The 22,294-nt window shown below is 36.6% G+C and overlaps 1 pseudogene; it reads left to right on the forward strand.

The window, feature by feature from the left end:
• Nucleotides 1-695: 695 nt before the first annotated feature.
• On the forward strand, nucleotides 696-14,177 carry LOC141579825 (guanylate-binding protein 6-like; annotated as a pseudogene).
• The last annotated feature ends 8,117 nt before the right edge of the window (nucleotides 14,178-22,294 follow it).

Here is a 22,294-nt window from a genome sequence, read left to right on the forward strand (position 1 = left end):
CCCTCTGCCACCCTTCCCCGAGTTTCATGTGAGGTGAAACAGAGACCTGAAGAGGCAGCCCTGACAGGTTAGAACATTATAAAATTCCCTCTCTCTGAATCAGGGGAGGGAATTGGGAAATGATTTGCCACTTCCTTAAAGACCTTACCACAATGGGGACCGAGGGCAACAGAAAAAACACAGAATTTCCTACCATTTTGAATGAGGCTGTTTCTTGATTTGGTATTTGGTTGGTTGCTTTGGACCTTTGACTGTTTTATGGAACTACTGTAAGGTTATTCTAGCCAGTATTTTGGTTGTTGTTTATATCTCCTTGGGGAAACAAGAGCTTAGAGTTTGCTAGTCTGTCATTTTGCTCAAGTATGTAGATTTTCAATCCTTTCTCAATGACATTCACTCAGCCTTTGTGAGAACCATTTACCTCATTTCCAAAGTAGTTATATTAATTTCTAACTTTCAGTCTCTTGTGAATATCAGTTTAGCTGGATATGTAAGTTATTATCAAAGGTCTTGGTATATTGTAGGCCTTCAGTGCATCATAACAATAACTTTAATTATATTATTATTTTGAAATAACACTTTGGAGAGTGATATTATATTATTTCACTACCAATATCATGAGAGACTTGAGGGAATGATGGGGGAAAACCTCTGCAGTATGCTAATTCTAGGTTACATTTTGTCTCATGGAAAGCACAGAACTCTTACTTACCTTACCCTAAGTTGATACATGCTTTGTATAAGTCTGATTTAGAGAATGACTTTATAATCTGATTTCCACTAAGAAGCTCTTCTAGGTTGGCAGGTTGCCATGGCATCCAGACCCAAAATGATGGACCCCATTTGTCTGCTGGAAAGTGTCAAGGAGCTTTCAGTGAACCAAAAATCTCTGCAGATTCTTGGTGAGATTTCTTTACCAGTGCTGGTGGTGGCCATTGTAGGACCGTATCATACAGGCAAATCCTACTTGATGAACCATCTTGCAGGTCAGAATCATGGTGAGTGTTGTACTGGGTCAAGGACCAATTGCTTGATTCTAGCTAATACCTCAGCTTCTTAATTTTTGTCCTGATCATGTGTAGGGAGAACCAAACTTCTCTTAACAAATCAAATTTCCACTCCTATTTCTCACTGCTAAACCACTGTCTTACTGTAATTCATTATCATATTGTATGTTTTATTCCTGTAAAGCAAAATTTCTCCTACCAATTCTCACAATCCTACCTTATTTTACATGCTTAAGCACTGGACTCTTACAATTGTGTCTACTCACTCTTGAAACACATTTTGCTTTTTTATGGACTATTCTCATCAACATATAAATGTGTTCAAATGTCTATAATCTTAAAAATATTTCCTGTATGTCATATACTACTGTGGCTAACACCTCTCCCCACTTTTGAAAAATTTGTCTGACAAAAAATATAATCTTGATTTTTTTCCCACCTTTTTCTCTTCCCATGTCTGTCTTCAGTCCATTTCTCTCTGGCTTTGAACCTCACCATTCTTTCAAGATACTCTTGTTATGATTATCAGTGACTTCCATTTTGTCTGATTCATGGATTCCCCTTTGCCTCTATGTTGAGCCCTTGCTTGGTATCTTTATCACAATTAATATTCCTTCCTCCTTGAAACAGATGACACACAAAGTAGGACATTCTTGAGGAAATGGAGAAAGCACCAACTCGTATGCTGGGATACTGACATTCCAATAGATCTGACTCTGTAGCCCCTTGGTGGTTTAGATTATCTGCTCTAACTGAATGCTGCTTTCTCCCCTCTCCTCACAGGCTTTCCTCTAGGCTCTACAGTGCAGTCTGAAACCAAGGGCATCTGGATGTGGTGTGTGCCTCACCGACGCAAGCCCAATCATACTCTGGTGGTCCTTCTGCACAATTAGAGCCTGGGGGATGTGCGAATGGTAAAGCAGAAATTCACAGTTAAATACTTTTTATTCTGGATTTTCCCCTTATCTCTCCATGGTCCTAGAAATTTTACTTCTTTAATCTGTAAAATCTAGAAATCAATTATAGTAAATAAGGCAAACTATGATTTGTTTGAATCTCACTTCTAGGTAAGTTATCATGGTGTCTTAGATAAATTCTTTTATTTCTTGGCACTGTGTGGAAGACTTGATTACATTTAGTAAGTCATTATTGAACGGCTGAGTTCCAGGCCTTTGGACTTAGCATTGTAGATATCAGTGACCAAATAAATGTCCTGCCCTAAAAGAGTCTTTAGTTCAATTGACAAGACATTATCTGCAGTCAGATTTAATACCATGTAATTGGGAAAGAAGCAGGCTGGAGAGAAGAAGAAATTACATTGCATTGCAATCCCCAATTTCTGGGAATTTCATGGGAGCTCCATGGCTGGAATGGCTTTTTTGAGTTATCCTGATTTTGGGACTGGGGCGCTGATACATTTTTGAAGAGCTGCTCCAGCAGCCTTTCTAATTAAGAGGGCTGACACCTGAATACTGTCTTCCACCAGCACTCCCAACAGCTGGGGGAATAAGTCCTTCAGTTTTGAAAGGCAATCCAGGCAGCACCTGACTGGTTTTGAGAACTTACAGTTAAGCATAATTAAGAAAGAGGAGAAGTATCAATCTGTGAGTGAGGAAATATTTCTGATTCACCATCTCAGCTACAAGGTGAAGAGTGTATTTGAGGGTTGGATTTAAGAGACGGGTTTACATTTCCTATGATGAAGTTCATCAACTACTCACAGAGTGTTCTGGAAATCTGTGAGACACCTCTGAATGTGCAAGTTCTATAAAAGTAAGTTTTTGTCCTACAAGAAACATTTAAAATGGATTTTGGTGTTTTAGCTTTCTGCTAATGGGTGAAATGAACTATCCCTCCTTTCCCCCTTTTGAGACTTATTTGGAAATAGTACCTACATTTTTATAGCTCTCTCTTTTTTCTCAACAGGAGTTAGAAAGTCTGTGCTTATTTTTAAAGCCATATATCAAACAATGATATAATCTTGCTGTTGAAATAATTGTTTGTCATAACTGCTAATTCTTCTTATCCTAATTGATTATTTTTAAAAGCTGGGTTTTGGGGGAAGAAAGTAATGAATAGACTCTTATCCCCCCAAACTCCCATTTAGAATCTTCTCAACATAAACCACAGTTTTTGCATTTACACTGGGAGCAACTTTACATGCCATTTATAATAATAATAAAAAAACTATTTCCAGTTTATGCCATCATTTAGACAATGCTATGATTTATACAACTTAGCCTGGGCTTTAAGGCCCTTGATTAGGCTGCATGAAATCTCACCTTAACTTCTCCACTTGCCCTCTGCCCTCAAATGACTCTGTTCTAACTACAAGATCCCTGTCTTCTCCCATCTCTAATTTTGTTTCTCTGGGTTTTCCTGTCTAAAGGGTTCACCTTCATTTCTTCAGTTCCACATTTACCAGTTCTTTAATATTCAGCTCAAGACTTTGAGGAAGCTTTCAGATCACATATTCTTTCTCCAAATTTCATAGCTCTGTTCTTCCTTGATAGACTTCTAAATTTTAGTTCAGTGTTATAGCTATAGGTTTCACTGCTTATATACATTACTGAGAGTAAGCCTTTTACAGATACTTCTATCATTTTTGCACTTACTGTTATGGATGTTTGTCCACTGCTTTGAAATAATCATGTTGAAAGAAAATTTTCAATTTTAGCATTGCTTTTTTAAAATCTAAGAACAGTGGGGGATATTTAGTAGCTTCCTGCAAGTATTTATTGATTGGATATAATTTAAATACCCAGTTATGCCAACTATGGTATATTTTATATGGACTCTGATTAATAAATATATGCAGAATGAATAAGTGCCCACACTCATCACTGAATTCCTAATTACACAACAGGTACTGTATTAGTTTTTCTGTATATGTTATTTTACTTTATCCAATTGAGGAAAAAGAAAGCACTGTGAACATTAGAATCCTTTTATATATGAAAAATTTGCAAACACAAGAAGTGTCTCTGTAATTGTCAAAGTTGATATCTGCATTTACATCTGTCTTCAAGCAATTTCTTTGCATGGTGAGTATGTTAGCTGAAATAATAAATGAAACCATGATTGAAGAAGTGTACAGATGAATTTCTAATGTAGGGGTAAACTTCTAACTCTCTTGTTCTAATATGCTTTCTAGGATGAGTCTAAGAAGGATTCATGGATCTTTGCCCTGGCCGTGATTCTGTGCAGTAGCTTTGTCTAGAACAGCATGAGCACCATCAACCACCAGGCCCTGGAGCATCTGCAGTATCCTTCCAGGTCCTGAACCACCATGTTTCACTGAATTCATGGGAATGAGGATAGAGTCGGTCTCTCCTTTCCTGTCATTTAGTTTTCTTGGGTGGAGCAGAGGGGACCCATGGCAAAAGAGTGTGTTTATAATATTTTTATACTAGAGAAATGTGGGAATTGTTGGTAGTGAGTTTCTTTTCCCTAATCAAATCTTAGTTATGTGACAGAGCTTGCAAAACATCAGGGCAAAGTCCTCTCAAACACCTGATAGAGTAGAAGATTCCACAGAATTTGTGAATTTCTTTCCAGACTTTATCTGGACTGTATGGGATTTCACCCTGGAGCTGCAGTTATGTGGTCAGCCTATCACAGAAGATGAGTACTTGGAGAATGCCCTGAAGCTGATTCCAGGTATCAGAGTATGGCCTGGGCAGTGTACAGTCCAATAGAGTGTGGGATCTACTAAACAATATCCCTCATCTCTGTGATTGCATTTGTATTTGAGACTAAATCAAAGCCTGTGGAAATGGTGGCTGGAAAGTGGGTTGCAAAGATCTAGGGGCTACAGTTGAAGTTTACTCAAGAAAAGTAAAGTGTAAAGTGAAATTACTCAAAACCAATATGTTTTTTATACATCTTTAAATTTAGCATCCAGATTTAAATGGGTGCTGAAACATTCTAAAGACTGGACACTGTGTTTCCTATTCCTTCAATTTGTCTCTGTTGAAGAAAACAACTAATCAGCTAATTGTTAGACATGAAACTGCAGTGAAAAGCTTATCTAATGAACAAAATATAGATTTCACATATTATTCTTTTCAAAGAGGGATATAAAACTTTCTAATCCTGTATAATTATATCATCTACAAAATGATTATATGTTCTAAATGAACCTGAAGAAGTGACTGTCTTTACAATCTATGCCTTTTCAATAATACTGACAATTATTAGAACATTCATTTTACCTTCCACATCATAGCTTTCTCCGAATTCCCACATGTTTAACCATGAATTAATTACAAGGTAAAAAATTATTTTCATGGGTTACATTTCCAAGGATGTGTGTCTATTGAATCCTTGAGAGAAATATCAATCCCAATTTATTCATTCTTACATTCATGTTTCTATTTATGATTTCTCAAAACAGCTATTAAGAAATTGGCTGGCAGGAGAGGACCAGATATAATCATTTACCTCAAAGAGTTTATAGATTAGTGGTGATACCTTAAAATTACATTTCAGGTACATTTATACTTCAGAGGTTTTTACTAAAAAATAGATAACACTGCATCAATTATTTTTAGCATCAAAACAGTTTTCCTTAAATAATGAGGATGTCATTCCTAATATTCCAATTACTGTCCATGATCCCTTGTTTGTAGCTCTCCTTTTTGGTTCCAAAGCTCAATTCCTACATGAGGTTGAGTTGAGCAGAAAGTTTCATGTGACCTTTCATCTTTTTAGCTGCTAGTTAATCAAACACATCATAGACAACCACTCTACTATGTGCATGTCTGGAGAGACCAGCCATAGGTTTCCTTTACTGGATCAGATGTCTCCCTAAATTTCTCTGCAGTTATATCATTGGTATAAGTCTGATGTGCAAAGAAGTATTGAATGTCTATGTTAAAAGAGTTCTGTGTGTAGAAATGGCAAAGACACACAAATCCCTGCCATGAACACCTGTAACCCCCTCGCCTCAAGACTCTACACACTCTAATCCCTGTTTTTCTGTCCCTCAGGGAAGAATCCCAAAGCCCAAACATCCAATCTACCCAGAGACTGCATCAGGCATTTATTTCTAAGATGGAAGTGTTTTGTCTTTGACTGGCCAACATAGGAAAAAAAAATTCTAGCCAATATTGGGATGGTATCTCAAGACCAACTGGATCCTAAATTCCAGGAGCAAACAAAAAATTTCTGTTCTTACATCTTCACTGATGCAAGGACCAAGACCCTCACAGAAGGAATCATGGTCACTGGGAAAGGTGAGTCTCTTTTTCCCATTTCCATGGGGACTGCTATGTGTTGAATATTTTATATAATGTGCTTTCTAGTATTTTTGTTTGATTCTATAAAGAATTCTGATTTTACAGACATTTATACTCCATGAAGAAATCTGTATACTTTATAATTATCTCACTTTGGGGGCTTTACAAATTCCTTCCCCAAATTGCAACTTTTGTGAATGATATCTGTGGCTCCCACTTATCTGAAAACATCCTCCACTTAGAATATAATCACTCTCTTGGTGTAAAGACAGAATACTGCATGTTTTCAAAGGAAGTCCTATACAAGTGTTCTTCACAAGGAGAATTCAAAAGATATTTTGAGAATTTAGAGTGGTCCAAAAATAAATATTAGCCCATAAATCACTGAAAATCCATTCAAAGCCTCAGAATTAGGAATAAATTAAACATGGTACACTTTGCCTCATCTGTCTATCTATGTAATCTATATTGCTTTCAATTTTTAAAATGGGGAACTGTATTTTCCAGGTAGCCCCTAGTATGTTAGATAGAAGTAGATATTAACTTTTTTAGTCCTGTGGCCTGGAAAACCATAAAAATGAAGAGTCAGTAAAAAAATGAAGGTGATAATAGTAGAAGGAGGTAGGGGTGCGTGTGTGTGTTTGTGTGTGTGCATGTGTATATGACCCTAGAAGCATAGTCTCAGAATCCTGGAGCCATTGACTGATAACTTGATATTTAGCCCCTAAATTTCCTGGCTTCTTCAGGGCTGAGGACTCTGGTTGTGACCTACGTGGATAATATCAATAGCGGAGCAGTACCTCGCTTGGAGAATGCAGTGACAACTCTGGCCCAGCTGGAGAACTCAGCTGCCATTCAGAAGGCAGACAACCACTACAGCGAGCAGATGGCCCAGCGAGTGAGCTTCCCCACAGACATGCTGCAGGAGCTGCTGGAGGCGCACGCTGCCTGTGAGAGGGAAGCCCCTGCAGTCTTCATGGAGCACTCCTTCAAGGAAGACAAGCAGGAGTTACAGAGGAATCTTGTTGTAATCTGTTTTAGTATTTACCGTATGTCGCCTCCCCTTGAAGAACGAAACCTAGAAATGTTGTTACCGGTCCCATGGCTCATCTCTCACTCAAGGATAAAGTAGTCCATGTTCTCATGAGGGACAGAGTTTCAAAGGACTACATTTCCTTCTTTTTTGACTGCCAGAACTCAGGCAGTTTATCTGGAACTCTCTTTGACCTTCAATGAAAAATCAGAATGGATATCCTCTTGAAATAAATACTTCTGTGGATTCCAAGCCTGTCCAGAACACCCAAGACATTCTTTAGCTGGCTTCTTTTTCTGTGAACACACTCCTATGGCTGGGAACCAAAATTTCTCTTTTCAGATCCACATCTCTGGCCACTTTCAGCTTAGGTTGCTCCTTGTTGTATCTATCATTGAAGACAGAGAGAATCACTGAATGTGGCAGCTTCAAGGAACCACAGAGATTAGGTAATGCAACTCCAACAGCTCAGATGAAATACCCAAAGGAGGTTAGGGAACTTCCCCATGGTCTTCCAGAGTTTTCAGAGCTGTGAATAAATCAAATCTTGTGACTGCTGTTTTATTACATGTCCTCCAACAGAATACTTTTCTCATGAGGAACACAGTTAGACCAATTCTTTTACCAGATCCTTTGGAAATTTACTTCCTCTGTTCCTTGCTTCTGGTGACAGCCCTCTAACTTTCTTCCCTCTAGGAAATCATAAAGAATAAGAAAGAGGATTTCTTGATGCAGAATGAAGAGACATCAATCAAATACTGCCAGACTAAACTTGATCAGCTTTCAAAGACACTAATAAAAAGTATCTCAGCAGGAACTTTCTCTGTTCCTGGAGGTCATGAACTCTACAGGAAAGCAAAGGAAATTATTGAAAAGGAATATCACCAAGTGCCCATGAAAGGAGTGAAGGTGAGGAATAAGGGAAACATGAGGAACCTACAGAATAGTCAAAGGGGTCTCCTGAAAATCTGAGAGTGCAGCTCCATGCATGCTTAAAGAGAGAGTATGGGGCCATTCAAACAGCTGTGGCTTTTAAGGTTCACTGCATGCTATTTATTCCTGAAGAGAGTACAAATGTCAACTCCCAACCATGAGTACAGATTTCTTAAATCCACAAGAGACAGAACAGAAATTATTCATTTTTTTTTACTCAATAACATATTTGAAGTGTTGAGCACTGATAATTTACAAGTCAGCCTTTGTACACAAGGATGATCACAAGTGAGACAGGAAGTCAACTACATAGACAAGTTATAACACTCAGGAAAGAGCTACTTAGGTGTTAGAAACAAATATAATAATAATTAATAATAATAATAATAATAATAATAATAATAATAATAATAATTAATAATAATAAAATAATAAAAAACAACAATAAAAATGCAACTAATATATATTGAACTGTTGTTTCCTATAGCCAAAATGTTAAGCTCTTTCCCTAGACTCTTTAACTTAATCTTTCAAATAGCATTAAGAAGCATCTACATTATCAACATTTTAAAGATCTGAACTGAGAAGCATAGGCAGGTTAAAATAAGTTGTCTAAAGTTATAACCAGCTAGTGGCAGAGGAGAACAGCAGCACAATTTAGAGGCGCTATTTCACACTGGTAAAGCAGATATGTAAAAGCACCAGAGATTTGGGGTTTGTAGAACTGAACATGATTCTGACTGGCAGGATTCTAGAGTGGGGCGAAGGAAGTAGCACTGGGCAAGAGACTGGAGAGAGACAGGTCACTCTAAGGAGCTTGGACTCATTGTAAGGAACCACTGTGGAACTTTAAACTTGAAGCAAAATTTACATGGACTTAGTTGTCTTTGCAGCACTAATTTCCCTATTGGAAATCTAATTTCTGTGCTCCTCCTTGGTTCCTCAGGCAAATGAGTTCCTCCAGAGGTTTCTGCAGTCCCAGGTGGCACTAGAGAAATCCTGCAGGCAGATAAAGCCCTCACTGATGGGTAGAAGGCCATAGCAGGTACGGGGTAGGGCTGGGCTCACAGTGGGATGCGTATGTTCTTGCAGTGCCCTCTGACAGGTGTGAGAGCAAAACCTTCCCAATACCGGAGCTACCTTCCTTTCTGTGGAACAACCCTGCTGCATTTGGAAACAGCAAAGGAAACTGTGATTGGATGCCAGACAGGCAGAGCATTTTCTCTCACATTCTGAAGTGTGCTCTCGATGGTGTGGACATGGGGTGTGGGGGGAGGACTTCAGAGATTTCCTACCTCTCTCTTCAATTTGGTTTGGCCTCTGAGCTCAGGAGGGTGGAGGTCAATTCTTGCCTATTTTTTTCCCTCTCTAATACCTTCCTGGGGCAGAAGAGTGGACTTGGAAGGAGACAGCTGAGAAGGAACAGGAGCTGCTGAATCAGAAACTGCAGGAGCAGCAGCAGCAGGTGGAGGCTCAGAAGAGAAGTCTCCAGAAACACATAGTCCAGATGATGGAGAAGCTGGTGAGAGAAAGAGAAAACCTGCTGAGAGAGCCAAACAAGATATTGGAGCATCAGCTGAAGGTGAATCAGGCTGTGGCAGTAGTAGAGCTTGATAGCTTTGCCCTGGTACCCAAGGAAGGGATGGGTGAAGGTTACAGCATGGTCATGCAAAGATCACAAGTGCATCTACTGCTTGTGATTTATTAAAACCCTGAAGCCTTTGAATCCTTCCAAAACCTTTAAATTCGGCTCTGTAAGTAGACTTTGGAGAGTTCAGGATGAGTATTCCCCCCTCTACTCCAAGCCCTCAGAGAATATAAATAGGGTTGAATAGCCATTTAGAGAATTTTAAAATGATCTCACAGGGCTTGATTGAACAGATATTCCAACTATGTGTGTTTAATATGAACAACAACTAGTACGCTCTACCAAGATCACTACCTTTTACCAGGAGACCTGCTCAGCCCAAGGCCCTGAGGTAGATCTGTGCTGACATAAAACTACCAGAAATGTCCAGACTTAAAAACACATAGAAATAATAGATTTCACACTTGCTGCATTGCCTCCAGGTGTGGACAGATCCCCAAGCTATCATGTGGCTTGGAGGGATTTCTCTCATTGTTCATCTGAACATGATTTATAAGAGATTTCTATAATTTAGGGGCCATGTGTTTATAACAGATTTTTATAATATGGGTGACAGTGTCATCCTGAGTGGGACTGAGAATTAGTGCAGTCAGACCAAGGCTACCTCTCATTTGCATTTTTTGACTGGAAAATATTACATCTGTCCTCATGCCAGGCTTAGCCTCCTGGCAAAACCCTAAGGTATATGAATATTATTAAGGCTGTAAACTACACTTCCTCTTAATATTTAGGTCCAAACCAGGAAATATTCCTTGTTACAAGAGTCTCCTTTCATGATTAAGAGAGAACAATTTTAGGAATAAAACAAAGATAGTCTGACAAAGTTTTAAAGTTTGACAAAATGTAATCCTTGAAAAAATGGGGGATTTAAAAAGTTTTACTTCCTTCCTCATTTTTATTTTTTTTTTTTTAGGTCCAAGAAGATCTGTGTACTGAAGGATTTAGAAAGAAATGTGAGGAGATGAGTACAGAGATAAATGATTTGGGAGAGAGAATTGTTGATACTAAAAATGATGATAGTTCCTTGCTTGTACAAGCCTTGGACAACCTTGGCAAAAGGATCGCTTCGTTATTGCCTGCCCCAGCTAACATTCTTGGTAATGTTATGAAAGTAGTGAGCTCACTATTTAAAAAGAAGTAGCTCTCCTTGTAAAGAAATCAGATATATAATATAATATACATGTATGTTCTCTGGCCTATTTCTGATGTGCATGCATTTCACTTTCATCCAGCAATGCTTTAAATATAAAAAGTGATTTCTAGAGAATACTGATGCCTGGCCCACATTAGATAGAATAAATGCATGGACACTTTGATATAGTGTGTTCAGTTTTAGGAAATATATATGTGTGCAAAATCATATATATGTGTATGTACATATATACAAGAGTTTCACTGAGGCTTCACTTCTAATGGCAAAAGATTGGAAACAACTTAATGCTCATTTATGTAATTTGGTAATATATATTTTGCATGCATTTATACTAGAATACTAGGTTGCTAGTAAATAGATAGTGGAGCTCTATTCGTATAAATATAGAACAATCTGGAAGATAGAATGTAGAGTGAAAAAATGAGGCACAAAACAGTTTGTATAATGTGTTCACCATAAAAAAAAAAGGCAATTATTTTGGGCACTCATACACATGTATGTATAGTACATTTCTGGAAGATTCATTAGAAATTGGTATCATTGGTTCTTCCTGGAGAGGGCAGCTTGGCATCAGGGATGGAAAGGACACATGCTTTTCATTATATACACTATATTTTCAATTTTGCAAAGTTAGCTTGTGTTATTTCTCAAATAACAAAGAAAACAAACTAAAATACTAATAATTAAAATAGTAAATGGAATGTGAATAAATGGAATTGCTCTTTGCTTCCAGAAATGACATTAGCCTGCTTAATGAGGGGTCTAAGACTAAGATCAGAATACTAGAAAATAACGTTTGCATCCTAATCTTGTTTTTGCTTTGGCCTTGGTTTTTAATCCCTTATATTTGCTTCAAAAATAAGGTATGAACTTTCCTGTTACCCCTTGAAATCTCAACAACAGTAACCTTTGCTTCATAGGTTTCAATTACACTTTTACAGTGTTTAGAAACAAATTACTAAACACTAAGAATATTCACTGGTGAGAGGAATTCCCAACATCCTTAAGTTCAGTGGTGGCGTCTCTGCTGTAGACAAGTACAGAAGGGGTGATGCACCACTGCAGAAGTGGATGCCTTGATAGTAATGGGGAATGAAAAACCCAGACACACAGAGGCCAGGTGTTGGCATTTAAACATCAGAATTCAAGTACATACAATAAGAGTAATGAGCATTGTGGTTTGTCTTAGCTCAGGCTGCTATAACAAATTACCATAGACTGTGTGGCTTACAAAACAAACATTTATTTCTCCCAGTCCTGGAGGCTGTAAGTCCAAAAGCACTGTGCCAGCATTGTTATTTTCTTGGTAAGGGTCCTCTTACAGCTTTACAGATGACAAGGTTCTTACTGTGTCCTAGCATGGTGAAGAGAGAGAGACAGAGAGAGAGAGAGACAGAGAGAATGAATCTCATGATTCTTTGTTATACAGGCACTAATTAGATTCATGAAGGCCCCACACTCATTATCTAATCCCTCCCAAACCCCATTTCCAAGCACATTGGGACATTGGTAGTTGGGGATTCCTCAAATAGATTTTGGAGAACACATTCAAACATTCAGTCTATAATTTGGTTGGAGTGGCAGCCAGCAGACCTGACCAGAGAAAATTCTGAAGATGGCAAATAAAACAAGGTGTCTGTAGAGAAAAAAAGAATGGGGAGGAAACCATTGGAATCAAGGATATTTATAGGAAGCTGAGAGGTTACATTGATAAAAGGTTATAATCCGTACCCTTGGTCTAAACCAATTTCAGATGATGGAACTATCACCTGGAGGGGAGGGCAGGATCCCAGGAGAGAGGACCTTGCAACTCTGGGATGAGGATAAATGATAATGATTTTCACAGTGCCTCTCCTAGGGGACCTCTGGAAATGTACTTGGATCCATATGCTGGGAAATGAGAATACCCAAACACTTCAAGGACTCTCAGAATCAGGATCCAAGCTAGGAGTGATGCTCAGATCCTGAAAAGACATCACAGTCTCCCTGTTAGAGGTACATGACATCCTTGTATGAACACAGTCTTGGCCCAGGTGCAACTAACTTGGTCTAGTATTTGTTTTCAAATAAAAGTATAGTTCGTCTGAAGACAGACACCATTTTATATATATATATATATGTATTTTCTTTACATCTTCATAGTGTATGTTTAGGCACAGAGGGTACTTAGTAAGAAACTTCTGTAAAAACAAAAAGCTGACACATGTGTGATTGTTTTCAATTGCCAGAATTCCATGATCACACCAAACCTCTGAGATAATAGATTGTTTGGATTTTAGATATTAGATTAAGGTCTCTAATTTGACTTAAGGACCAGAGGAGCAGAAGAAAATCTTTCGGTACAGTTTCCCCCTATGTGACCTTATTCACCACAGTCTCAGTATCTCTGCGAGGATGTTAACTCATCTCCACTGGAGAATTTAAATGACTCCGTCTAGTCGTGGCTTCAAGTGTTCAGAAGGAAGAATGAATGGCTTTGCCTTTTAAAGAAGAAACCATATAGTAATGAATATGTGACCAATGTATCATGGGGTTTAATGGAAAAGTAAACTATTCTACAGAAATATCTGTATATCTGTTCCCACTGAGAGCTTGACTTAAGCAGATGTTCTAATCCCTTGGACTAGACACACCCTGCATTGAAGAGCAAAGAGAAACCTTGTCTTTTTTAGATTCGACATGCAAGTGATATCACACTGTACTTGTCTTTCTCTGACCTATCTCACTTAGCATAATGTGCTCAAGGTCCATTGATGTTGCAAATGGCAGGATATCCTCCTTCCTTGTGACTGAATAATATTCCCTTGTGTATATGTATATGTGCCACATCTTTTGTATCCATTCATGTGTTGGCATTTAGGTTGCTTTCATTTCTTGGCTACTGTGGTTAATGCTGCAATAAACATGAGTGCAGATATCTCTTTGAAATACTGTTTCTATTTTCTTTCAATAAAAAATAATAAAACTGACAATGGTCACTTAGAAAAATAAAAAGGCTTTAAAAAGTAGTTAACAATTTATTCACACATCTATTCTAATTCTCATTAAGGAATGCTTGGTTCTAATTATTTACATTGTTTGTTAAATTCTTATGTCCTCCCTGCCATTGTTCTGGATTATGTAAAGAGAGAAAAGCAAAGATCTTGTCCTCATGCAGCTTACACTCTGTATGGGCCTTACATAATGTTATTTAGGCAGAAATAAATATTGTAATTATATACATGTATATATATATATGTGTGTGTATATAGATGTGTGTGTGTATATAGATATGTGTATGTGTATGTATGTGTATGTGTGTGTGTATATATATAAATATTTTATGTGTAGTGATCAAGAATCTAAGTAGCAACCAAATAGTCATTTTTTAAGTTTGTTTTCAACTTAGTGCATCTTGCCTGGAGATATAATTGTGTATTATAGAGCCCTAAGGACCAAATATGGTAACTTTAAAGTAAGGTAAAACCTAGAGTGCATGGTGATTGAAACAATGAATAAATAGATTAATGGTTGGATGTATGAATAAGTGTGACATTTGTTTATTATTTCAAAGGGTAATAAATATCACTCATTACCTATAGGCCAAAAAGTAAAGGTTTTGATGAAGAATTTTGTGTTCTTTGATCTCTATTCCTTTATCACCTGTACAAATTTATTATGTTTAAACAAACTAAAGTGGATTCTGTTTCTATGACTCTACTAGGAATGATATGACAACTCTGGAATATTCTTCCTTGTGTCTCTTTTTCCATGGAAGTGTGGTTGTGCCACTCAACAGTGTTATTTGGATGGAATTCCTTTTACTTCAGATAATGTGATCTTATTTCCTGACCACTATTTTGTGGACAGTGGTCCCAGGCTGCATTGAATATGGTGCTCACTCTTAGCCCAGGAAACAGTCCCTGATAAAACATGAGTAATGAATTCCTCCCCTGATATATTTGGTCTAAGGCCCCAATCTCTCTCTGCCCCTGCTGACTGTCCATTAATATAGAAAATGCAGACAATCAAGTTCTATTTCCCTCCCACTTAAAGTACCTAATTATTTTATTTTGATGAAATATGCACAACTATTTACTATTTTAACAATTTAAAGTGTACAATATAGTGGAATTAAGTATATTCACATAGATGTTACAATCATCATCACTATCTACCTCCAACCCATTGCATCATGCTCAGCTGAAACTCTGTATTCAATAAACAAGTCTCCATTTCCCTCTCCCCAAGCTCCTGGTAAATGTGAGTAAACTTTCTGTTTCTATGAATTTAACTACCCTGGATACCTCATAAAAATGACATCATATAGTATTTTTCTTTTTGTGACTGTCTTATTTCAGTTAGCATAATGTCCTCAGGTTTATTTAGACTGTAACATGTGTTAGAATATCCTTCTTTTTAAGGCTGAATAACATTCCATGGTAAGAATGTACTACACTCTATTTTATTTTTTTAATTTTTAATTATTATAGAACTTCCACATTTCCACTTAATTTGCAGTTATTACAAAATACTGGCTATGTTCCCTTTGTTGTGCAGTACATCTTTGTAGCCTGTCTTATACTCAATAGTGTGTTACTCCCACTCCTCCCACTCCTCCATACCTTTATTGCCTGCCCCACTTCCCACTGGTAACCACTGGTTTGTTCTCTATATCTGTGAGCCTGCTTCTTTTTTTGTTGTTGTTTTTGTTATATTCAATAGTTTGTTGTATTTTATACATTCTACATATAAGTGATATCATATAGTATTTGTCTTTCTCTGTCTGACTTATTTCACTTAGCATAATGCCATCCAAGTCCATCCATGTTGCTGTTAATGGCAAAATTTCATTTTTTATGGCTGAGTAGTATTCCATTGTGTGTGTGTGTGTGTGTGTGTGTGTGTGTGTGTGTGTAGTATACAATAAATATCTATACATACTATATCTATCTATATCTATCTATCTCTGTGTGTGTGTATATCATATCTTCTTTATCCATTCACCTGTTCATGGACACTTAGGTTGCTTCCATACCTTGGCAATTGTACATAATGATGCTATGAACATTGACATGCATGTATCTTTTCAAATTAGTGTTTTTGGTTTTGGTTTTGGTTTTGCTTTTATATACCCAGGGGTGGAATCTGGGTCATATAGTAATTATATTTTGAGATTCTTGGAGAAATCTCCATACTATTTTCCACAGTGGCTGCATGAATTTACTTTCCCACCAAGAGCCCACCAAGGGTTTCTTCTCTCCACATCATTGCCAATATTTGTTGCTTGTGTTCTTTTGATGACAGCCATTCTGACCAGCAAATACACTACAATTTATTTACCCATTCATATGTTATTGGATAACTAGATTGTTTCCATTTTTTTGTATTGTTTTGAATAATGCTATTATAAACATTGGTGTACAACTATATATTTGAGTTCTTACTTTCAGTTCTTTTGAGATATATAACTAGAAGTTGAACTGTTGAATCAAATGGTAATTTTACGTTTAATTTTCTGAGGAATAGTTATACTGTTTCCTACATTAGCTGTTCAATTTGTTCCTACCAATGATGTACAGGATTCTCAATTTCTCTACATCCTTACCAAAATTTGTTTTCTGTTTCTAAAGAAATGTCAACCATATTAATGTGTGTGAAATGTATCTCATTTCCTTAATGAATAATGATGATGAGCACATTTTCAGGTACTTATTGGCCATTTATCTTTGTTATTTGGGGAAGGTGTCTTCAAGTCCTTGACTATTTTTGAAATGAGCTCTTTGTTTTTGTTTTTGTTGTTGCTGAGTTAAAGGGTTCTTTATATATTCTGTATATTAATTTCTTATCAAATGTATGATTTGTAAACATTTTCTCCCATCCTGTGAGTTACCCTTTATTCTTTTGATATTGTCCTTTGATATGCACAAAAGTTTTAAATTTTTGTAAAAACCAATTTATCTATTTTTTCATTTGTTGTCTACAAACACCTTTGGTGTATATCCAAGAAATCACTGCCAAACCCAATAGAATGAAGAGTTTCCCCTATGTTTTCTTCTAAGAGATTTTGTTTAGCTTTTACATTTAGATCTTTGTTCTATTTTGAGTAAATTTTTGAATATGGAGGAAGGTAAGGGTATAACTTAATCCTTTTGCATGTGAATATCGAATTTCCTCAGTATCACTTGTTGAAAATATTGTGCTTTTCCCACTGAATGGTCTTGACACCTTTACCAAATCATTTGACCACATATGAGAAGATTTATTTACTGTATTCGTCTATATGTCTATTTGGATTACAATAGTTTGTACTAAGTTTTGAAATCAGGAAGTATGATATCTCCCACTTTGTTCTTCTGTTTCAAGATTTTTTATTTGTTTATTTGGGATCTCTTGAAATTCCCTATGAATTTTAGAACTTTTTATTTTCTGGAAAAAATATTGGAATGTTGATAAGAATTGCATGAGATCTGTAGAATCTGTTGAGTAGTACTGACAGCTTAACAATATTAAAACTTCCCACCTATGAACATGGATGTCTATTTCTTTATGTCTTATTTAATGTCTTTTGGCAATGTTTTCAGTATGCAAATCTTTCTTCTTCTAGGCTAAATTTATTTTTAATTAATCACTTTGATCCTATTTTAAATGGGATTGCTTTCTTAATTTTTTGAATTGTCATGTTAGTGTATAGAAATGCAACTGATTTTTAATTGTTGATTTTGTATCCTCCAAATTTGCTGAATTCGTTCATTTTTTCTATTTTTTGGTGAAATCTTTGATATTTCTATATTTAATATCTTGTCGTGTGTTGAGAGAATTTATTTCTTCATTTCCAATTTTAAATCTCTTTATTTCTTTCCCTTGTTTTATTACACTGGCTAGTACCTCTAATACTATGTTAAATAGAGGAGGGAAAAATGGGCATTACTGTCTTTTTTGTTATCTTAGGGGAGAAGATTTCAGTCTTTCATCATTGAGTAGGATGTAGCTGTGGATTTTTCATGCATGGTTTTTATCATGTTGAGGAAGTTTTCTTCTATTCCTAATTTTTTAGTATTTTTTTAACAGAAAAATTATTAAATTTGATCAAAGGATTTTTGTGAATCAATTGGATGACCATTTTTTTTCTTTGCTCTCTTAATGTGGTATATTATATTGATTGATTTTTCTATTTGGAATCTACAGGATGTAATCAACATTTATAGAATACCAAAAACATCAGAATACATATTTTCCTCAAGCTAACATAAAACATTCACCAAGATAGACCTCATTATGTATCATTAAACACACCTTAAAAATTGAAAGGAACAGAAATGTTATAATGTATGTCTCAGACTAGAGTGAAATTAAACTAGAAATCAACAATGGAAAGATAGCTGGAAAGTCCTAAAATACCTGGATAGTAAACAACACACTTCTACGTTATACATAGGTCAAATAAGTCTCAAGAGGGATTTTAAAATGTATTCAATGAAATAAAAATAAAAATACAACCCATCAAAATTTGCAAAATGCAGTGAAAGTTGAAGGAGACTTGTAAGATACTTTTGTCATGATATATAATCTTATGGAGACCATAAACTCAATTTTGGGAAGGGGAATAGGAAGACACAAAGCAGCAGTTCCCAGGAAGGGAAATGATCCTAAAATTAAATTCATAAATGGTTTCCAAGCAAAGAACAAATCAAGGGTGTTGCCAGAAAAGAAAAGAAAAAAGATGGAGGGGTCAAATATGAAATGAAGGACATGACTGAAGATTCTTTTCCTTAAACCTCAGAATCATTATGGTTGCATCCTTGGAGTATGACATAATCAGAAAAAGACTCTCTGAGGAGATACAGTATGTATCATAGATGCTCTCAAACAATTGGGCTTCTGGAAAGTTTAAGGGAGTTTTTCCTCAGACTTCTCAGCAAAAACCCAACGTAGAAATAGGGCTACATTGAAAGGATTTGTGGGTTCAGCATTGTTGAGCCTTGATGAAGCTCGCCTCAGAAGGCTTAGACCAAATTGGAGGGTATTTGTGCTAATGAAGAGCTACAGGGGAACCTGTTGATCCTGCCCTGGCACTCCCATGCATGACTATACTTTCATACATTTTTCCTTACCACTTTATTCTCTTATCTATTTTTACCCTTTGTTTTTCTTTCTTTTCTCATTTCTTCACCCCTTTTTGGACAGTTTTGTGTAAGTAATGGACAGAGGACAGGCCTTGGAGTCAGAGAGCTTGCATCTGAGACTAAGCTCTAGAACCAAGCTAAGTGACCTAAAATATGTTAAGTCTAATCTCTTCACTTGCATAAATGTAGGAATAATATCTAATTTACTGTGTGATCATGAGGATTAGAGATAGTAAGTGTACTTCCTTAAAGGTAGAAAGTGTCCAATAAGAGTGGCTGTTATATTGTTTTTATTACTGTTGCTACAATTTTGTTTATGTGGTTGATTTGGGTTCTTGGAGCAGCTGTTAGTAAACTCTACACTGAGTTTCTTTACTCTACATACTCTTTAATATGATTATTTTTATGAGGTTGATTTTGATAGCTGATATTGAACTCTCTTAGTCTCTTTACAGCAGAGTATCCATCCCAAGATGCTTTGAGTGCTGGCTTCTAGAAATGCTTACATGATCTCCCTTGAGAAATGCCTGGGAACTTGCATCCACCTATGTCTCCACTTCTCTAAAGATTTCTTCTCAGAGGATTCAAGCAACAAATCATCTACAGGAATTGCCATCTTAGGCTTTGCTTCTAACATACTAACATTAGAAAATTATTTTTTAATTTTTATTTTTAATACTACAAATATATCTTAGGCCTTCCACTAGCAACCAAAGATACAGCAAGCCTTCAGTTAAAGAGAATGCTAATCTATACTGTATCAGTTTCCCCTTCCTGGCTCCACTTCTGGCACGATGGTGTGCAACTCAGTATCACTCCTCAAAAAAACTGATGAAAACTATTTTTAAAACACATTTAAAAATAGTTGGCCTTATGAGCATACACAAATGGAAATGCCGCTACAGATATACAGCAAATGAGGACACATTTACTCAAGAATATTTACTAAAGCTCCATAAAATGATGAGTCTTTAGTATTTGAAGATCCGCACTTTTCCCCTCTCCACTCATTGAGCTGGGAACTCCACCCAGACTTGTACAACCAAGAACACAAGTTTTTGACTCCCCCCAGGTCCTGGTTGGAGGGTTGTCTTCCTGGGAAGGACATGACATTAGCATTTCTCATACTGCCCCTAGATACTTGTTGCTGAGGCAAAGTTCTGTACTACTGCAGCCAACAGGTGGGGGCCCCATTCTTCCACCACATTTCCTCTCATGAGACAAAGGTTCTACCTTGGGCATGGTAGGACATTGAGATCCCAATTGCTATTGACTCAGCTCATAGGACAGGGGCTTGTGCCAAGGGAGACAAGCCAAGGACACCTGGGGCTCTTGCCCATATATCCACTGAGCACTTACTTCTTCAAACTGGGCTGTCACTTAGAATTGACCTATTGTTCCTTACTCCAGCACCAGAGTTGTGGCTCAGAGATTTTCCCTGGGAGGAAAGGCAGACCATAGAACAGAGAGTTCAAATTATCTCCCCAAAGGAGCCAACTTTATTTGCAACAGCATATGAAGTTCAAATCTAAGTGTGCTTTCAAAAACAGTAGAAGTGTTGGTGAGAGGCAATGGGGAGGAGACTGATAAAATCCTTGAAGATACAGGCTAAATGATAAGCCAACTAGTTGCTGGAGAAAAATAAGAAACCAGCTGCAAGAACTAGAGTCTGAATAAATTTCAAACTTTGACCATCAGGAACTGTCCCTTCATAGCAGCCTGAATTTGACTGGATTAGGGTGTAAATAATTTATTCTCCAGGGCATTGTTATGAACAATAGAGCTTTTAACCAGCAGTTAGTGGAGTTTCATAGGTTAGTGTGGTCAGGTAAATAGACAAACACTGCCTAAGTCCTGCTAAAACCTTGTTATCCCAAAGTGGCTGGGCATGTCCAAGGATGAATCCCTGAGGAAAAACATCAGAGGCTTTACCCTGTGTCTGTTTAGGGGATAGAGGAGGAAGAGAAGGGAATGGACAACACTAAAATAATCCAGTTAGTCTTTAAACAAGTAAACAAGCTAACAACAATGACAAGCACTGAAAGAGGGGAGAGATGAAGCCAGTACCCAAAGTTGCTGCAATATCTAAAATGTTCATTTTCCAAAAAATATGAGACATGCAAAATAAGCAGGAAATTATGGCCTAGATACCAGAAGAATAGCAGGCAATAAAGCCACCTGCAGGAGAGACCAGATGTGAGAAAAGAAGACATTATAAATATGTTCAAAGAAACAAAGAAAACCATGATTTTAGAAGTAAAGCATGATGACAGTGTCACATCACATAGAGAACATTAATAAAGAGACAGAAATTATTAAAAATAACCAAATGGGAATTTTGGAACTGAAAGGAGCAATAACTGAAATTTAAAAATTCACTAGATGGAATCAATAATACACTTAAATGGGCAGAAAGTAAAAGTACTTAAGAATAGATCAATAGAAATTATGCAATCCAAGAACAGAGTGAAAAAAGAATGAAGAAAAAATGAGCAAAGTCTCAGAGAAATGTGGGACACTAATGTATACCAACAGACATTTAAAGGCAGCACCAGAAGAAAAGAGAAGGAAAGGAGCAGAAAAATATTTGAAAAATTAGTGGCTAAAAAATTCCCATTTCCTAAAAAATTTAAATCTACATATCCAGGAAGTTCAACAAACTGCAAGTAGGATAAACTCAAAAAGACCCATGAATAGACACATAGTAAAAATGCCAAAGAAAATCTTGAAGGCAGCAAGAGGAAAATGACATCTTGCTTAAGGAAACTCCTATAAGATTAACAGTTGACTTATCATCAGAAACAATAGAGGGCTGAAGGCAATAGGATAATCTATTCTCAGCCCTCAAATTTTAAAAGTTCTTAATCAAGAATCATATATCCAGCAAAATTATCATTTAAAAATGAAGATGAAATAAAAAGACATTTGGAAAACAAAATCTGAAGGAATCTGCTGCCAGTAGACCTACCTTACAAGACATACTAAAGTTAGTTCTTCAGGCTGAAAGCAAGTGACCCAAGACAGTAATTTGAATACACACACACACAAAACAAAGAACACTGATAAAGGTAATTATGCAATTATAAAGGAGTATAATTGCCTATTTCTTATCCTTTCTTATCTTGTTTAAAAATCATAAAGCAGTATACATTTAATTGTATTTGTGGGCATATAA

The sequence above is a fragment of the Camelus bactrianus genome, chromosome 14, assembly GCF_048773025.1.
Source record: "Camelus bactrianus isolate YW-2024 breed Bactrian camel chromosome 14, ASM4877302v1, whole genome shotgun sequence".
Taxonomy (NCBI): Eukaryota; Metazoa; Chordata; class Mammalia; order Artiodactyla; family Camelidae; genus Camelus; species Camelus bactrianus.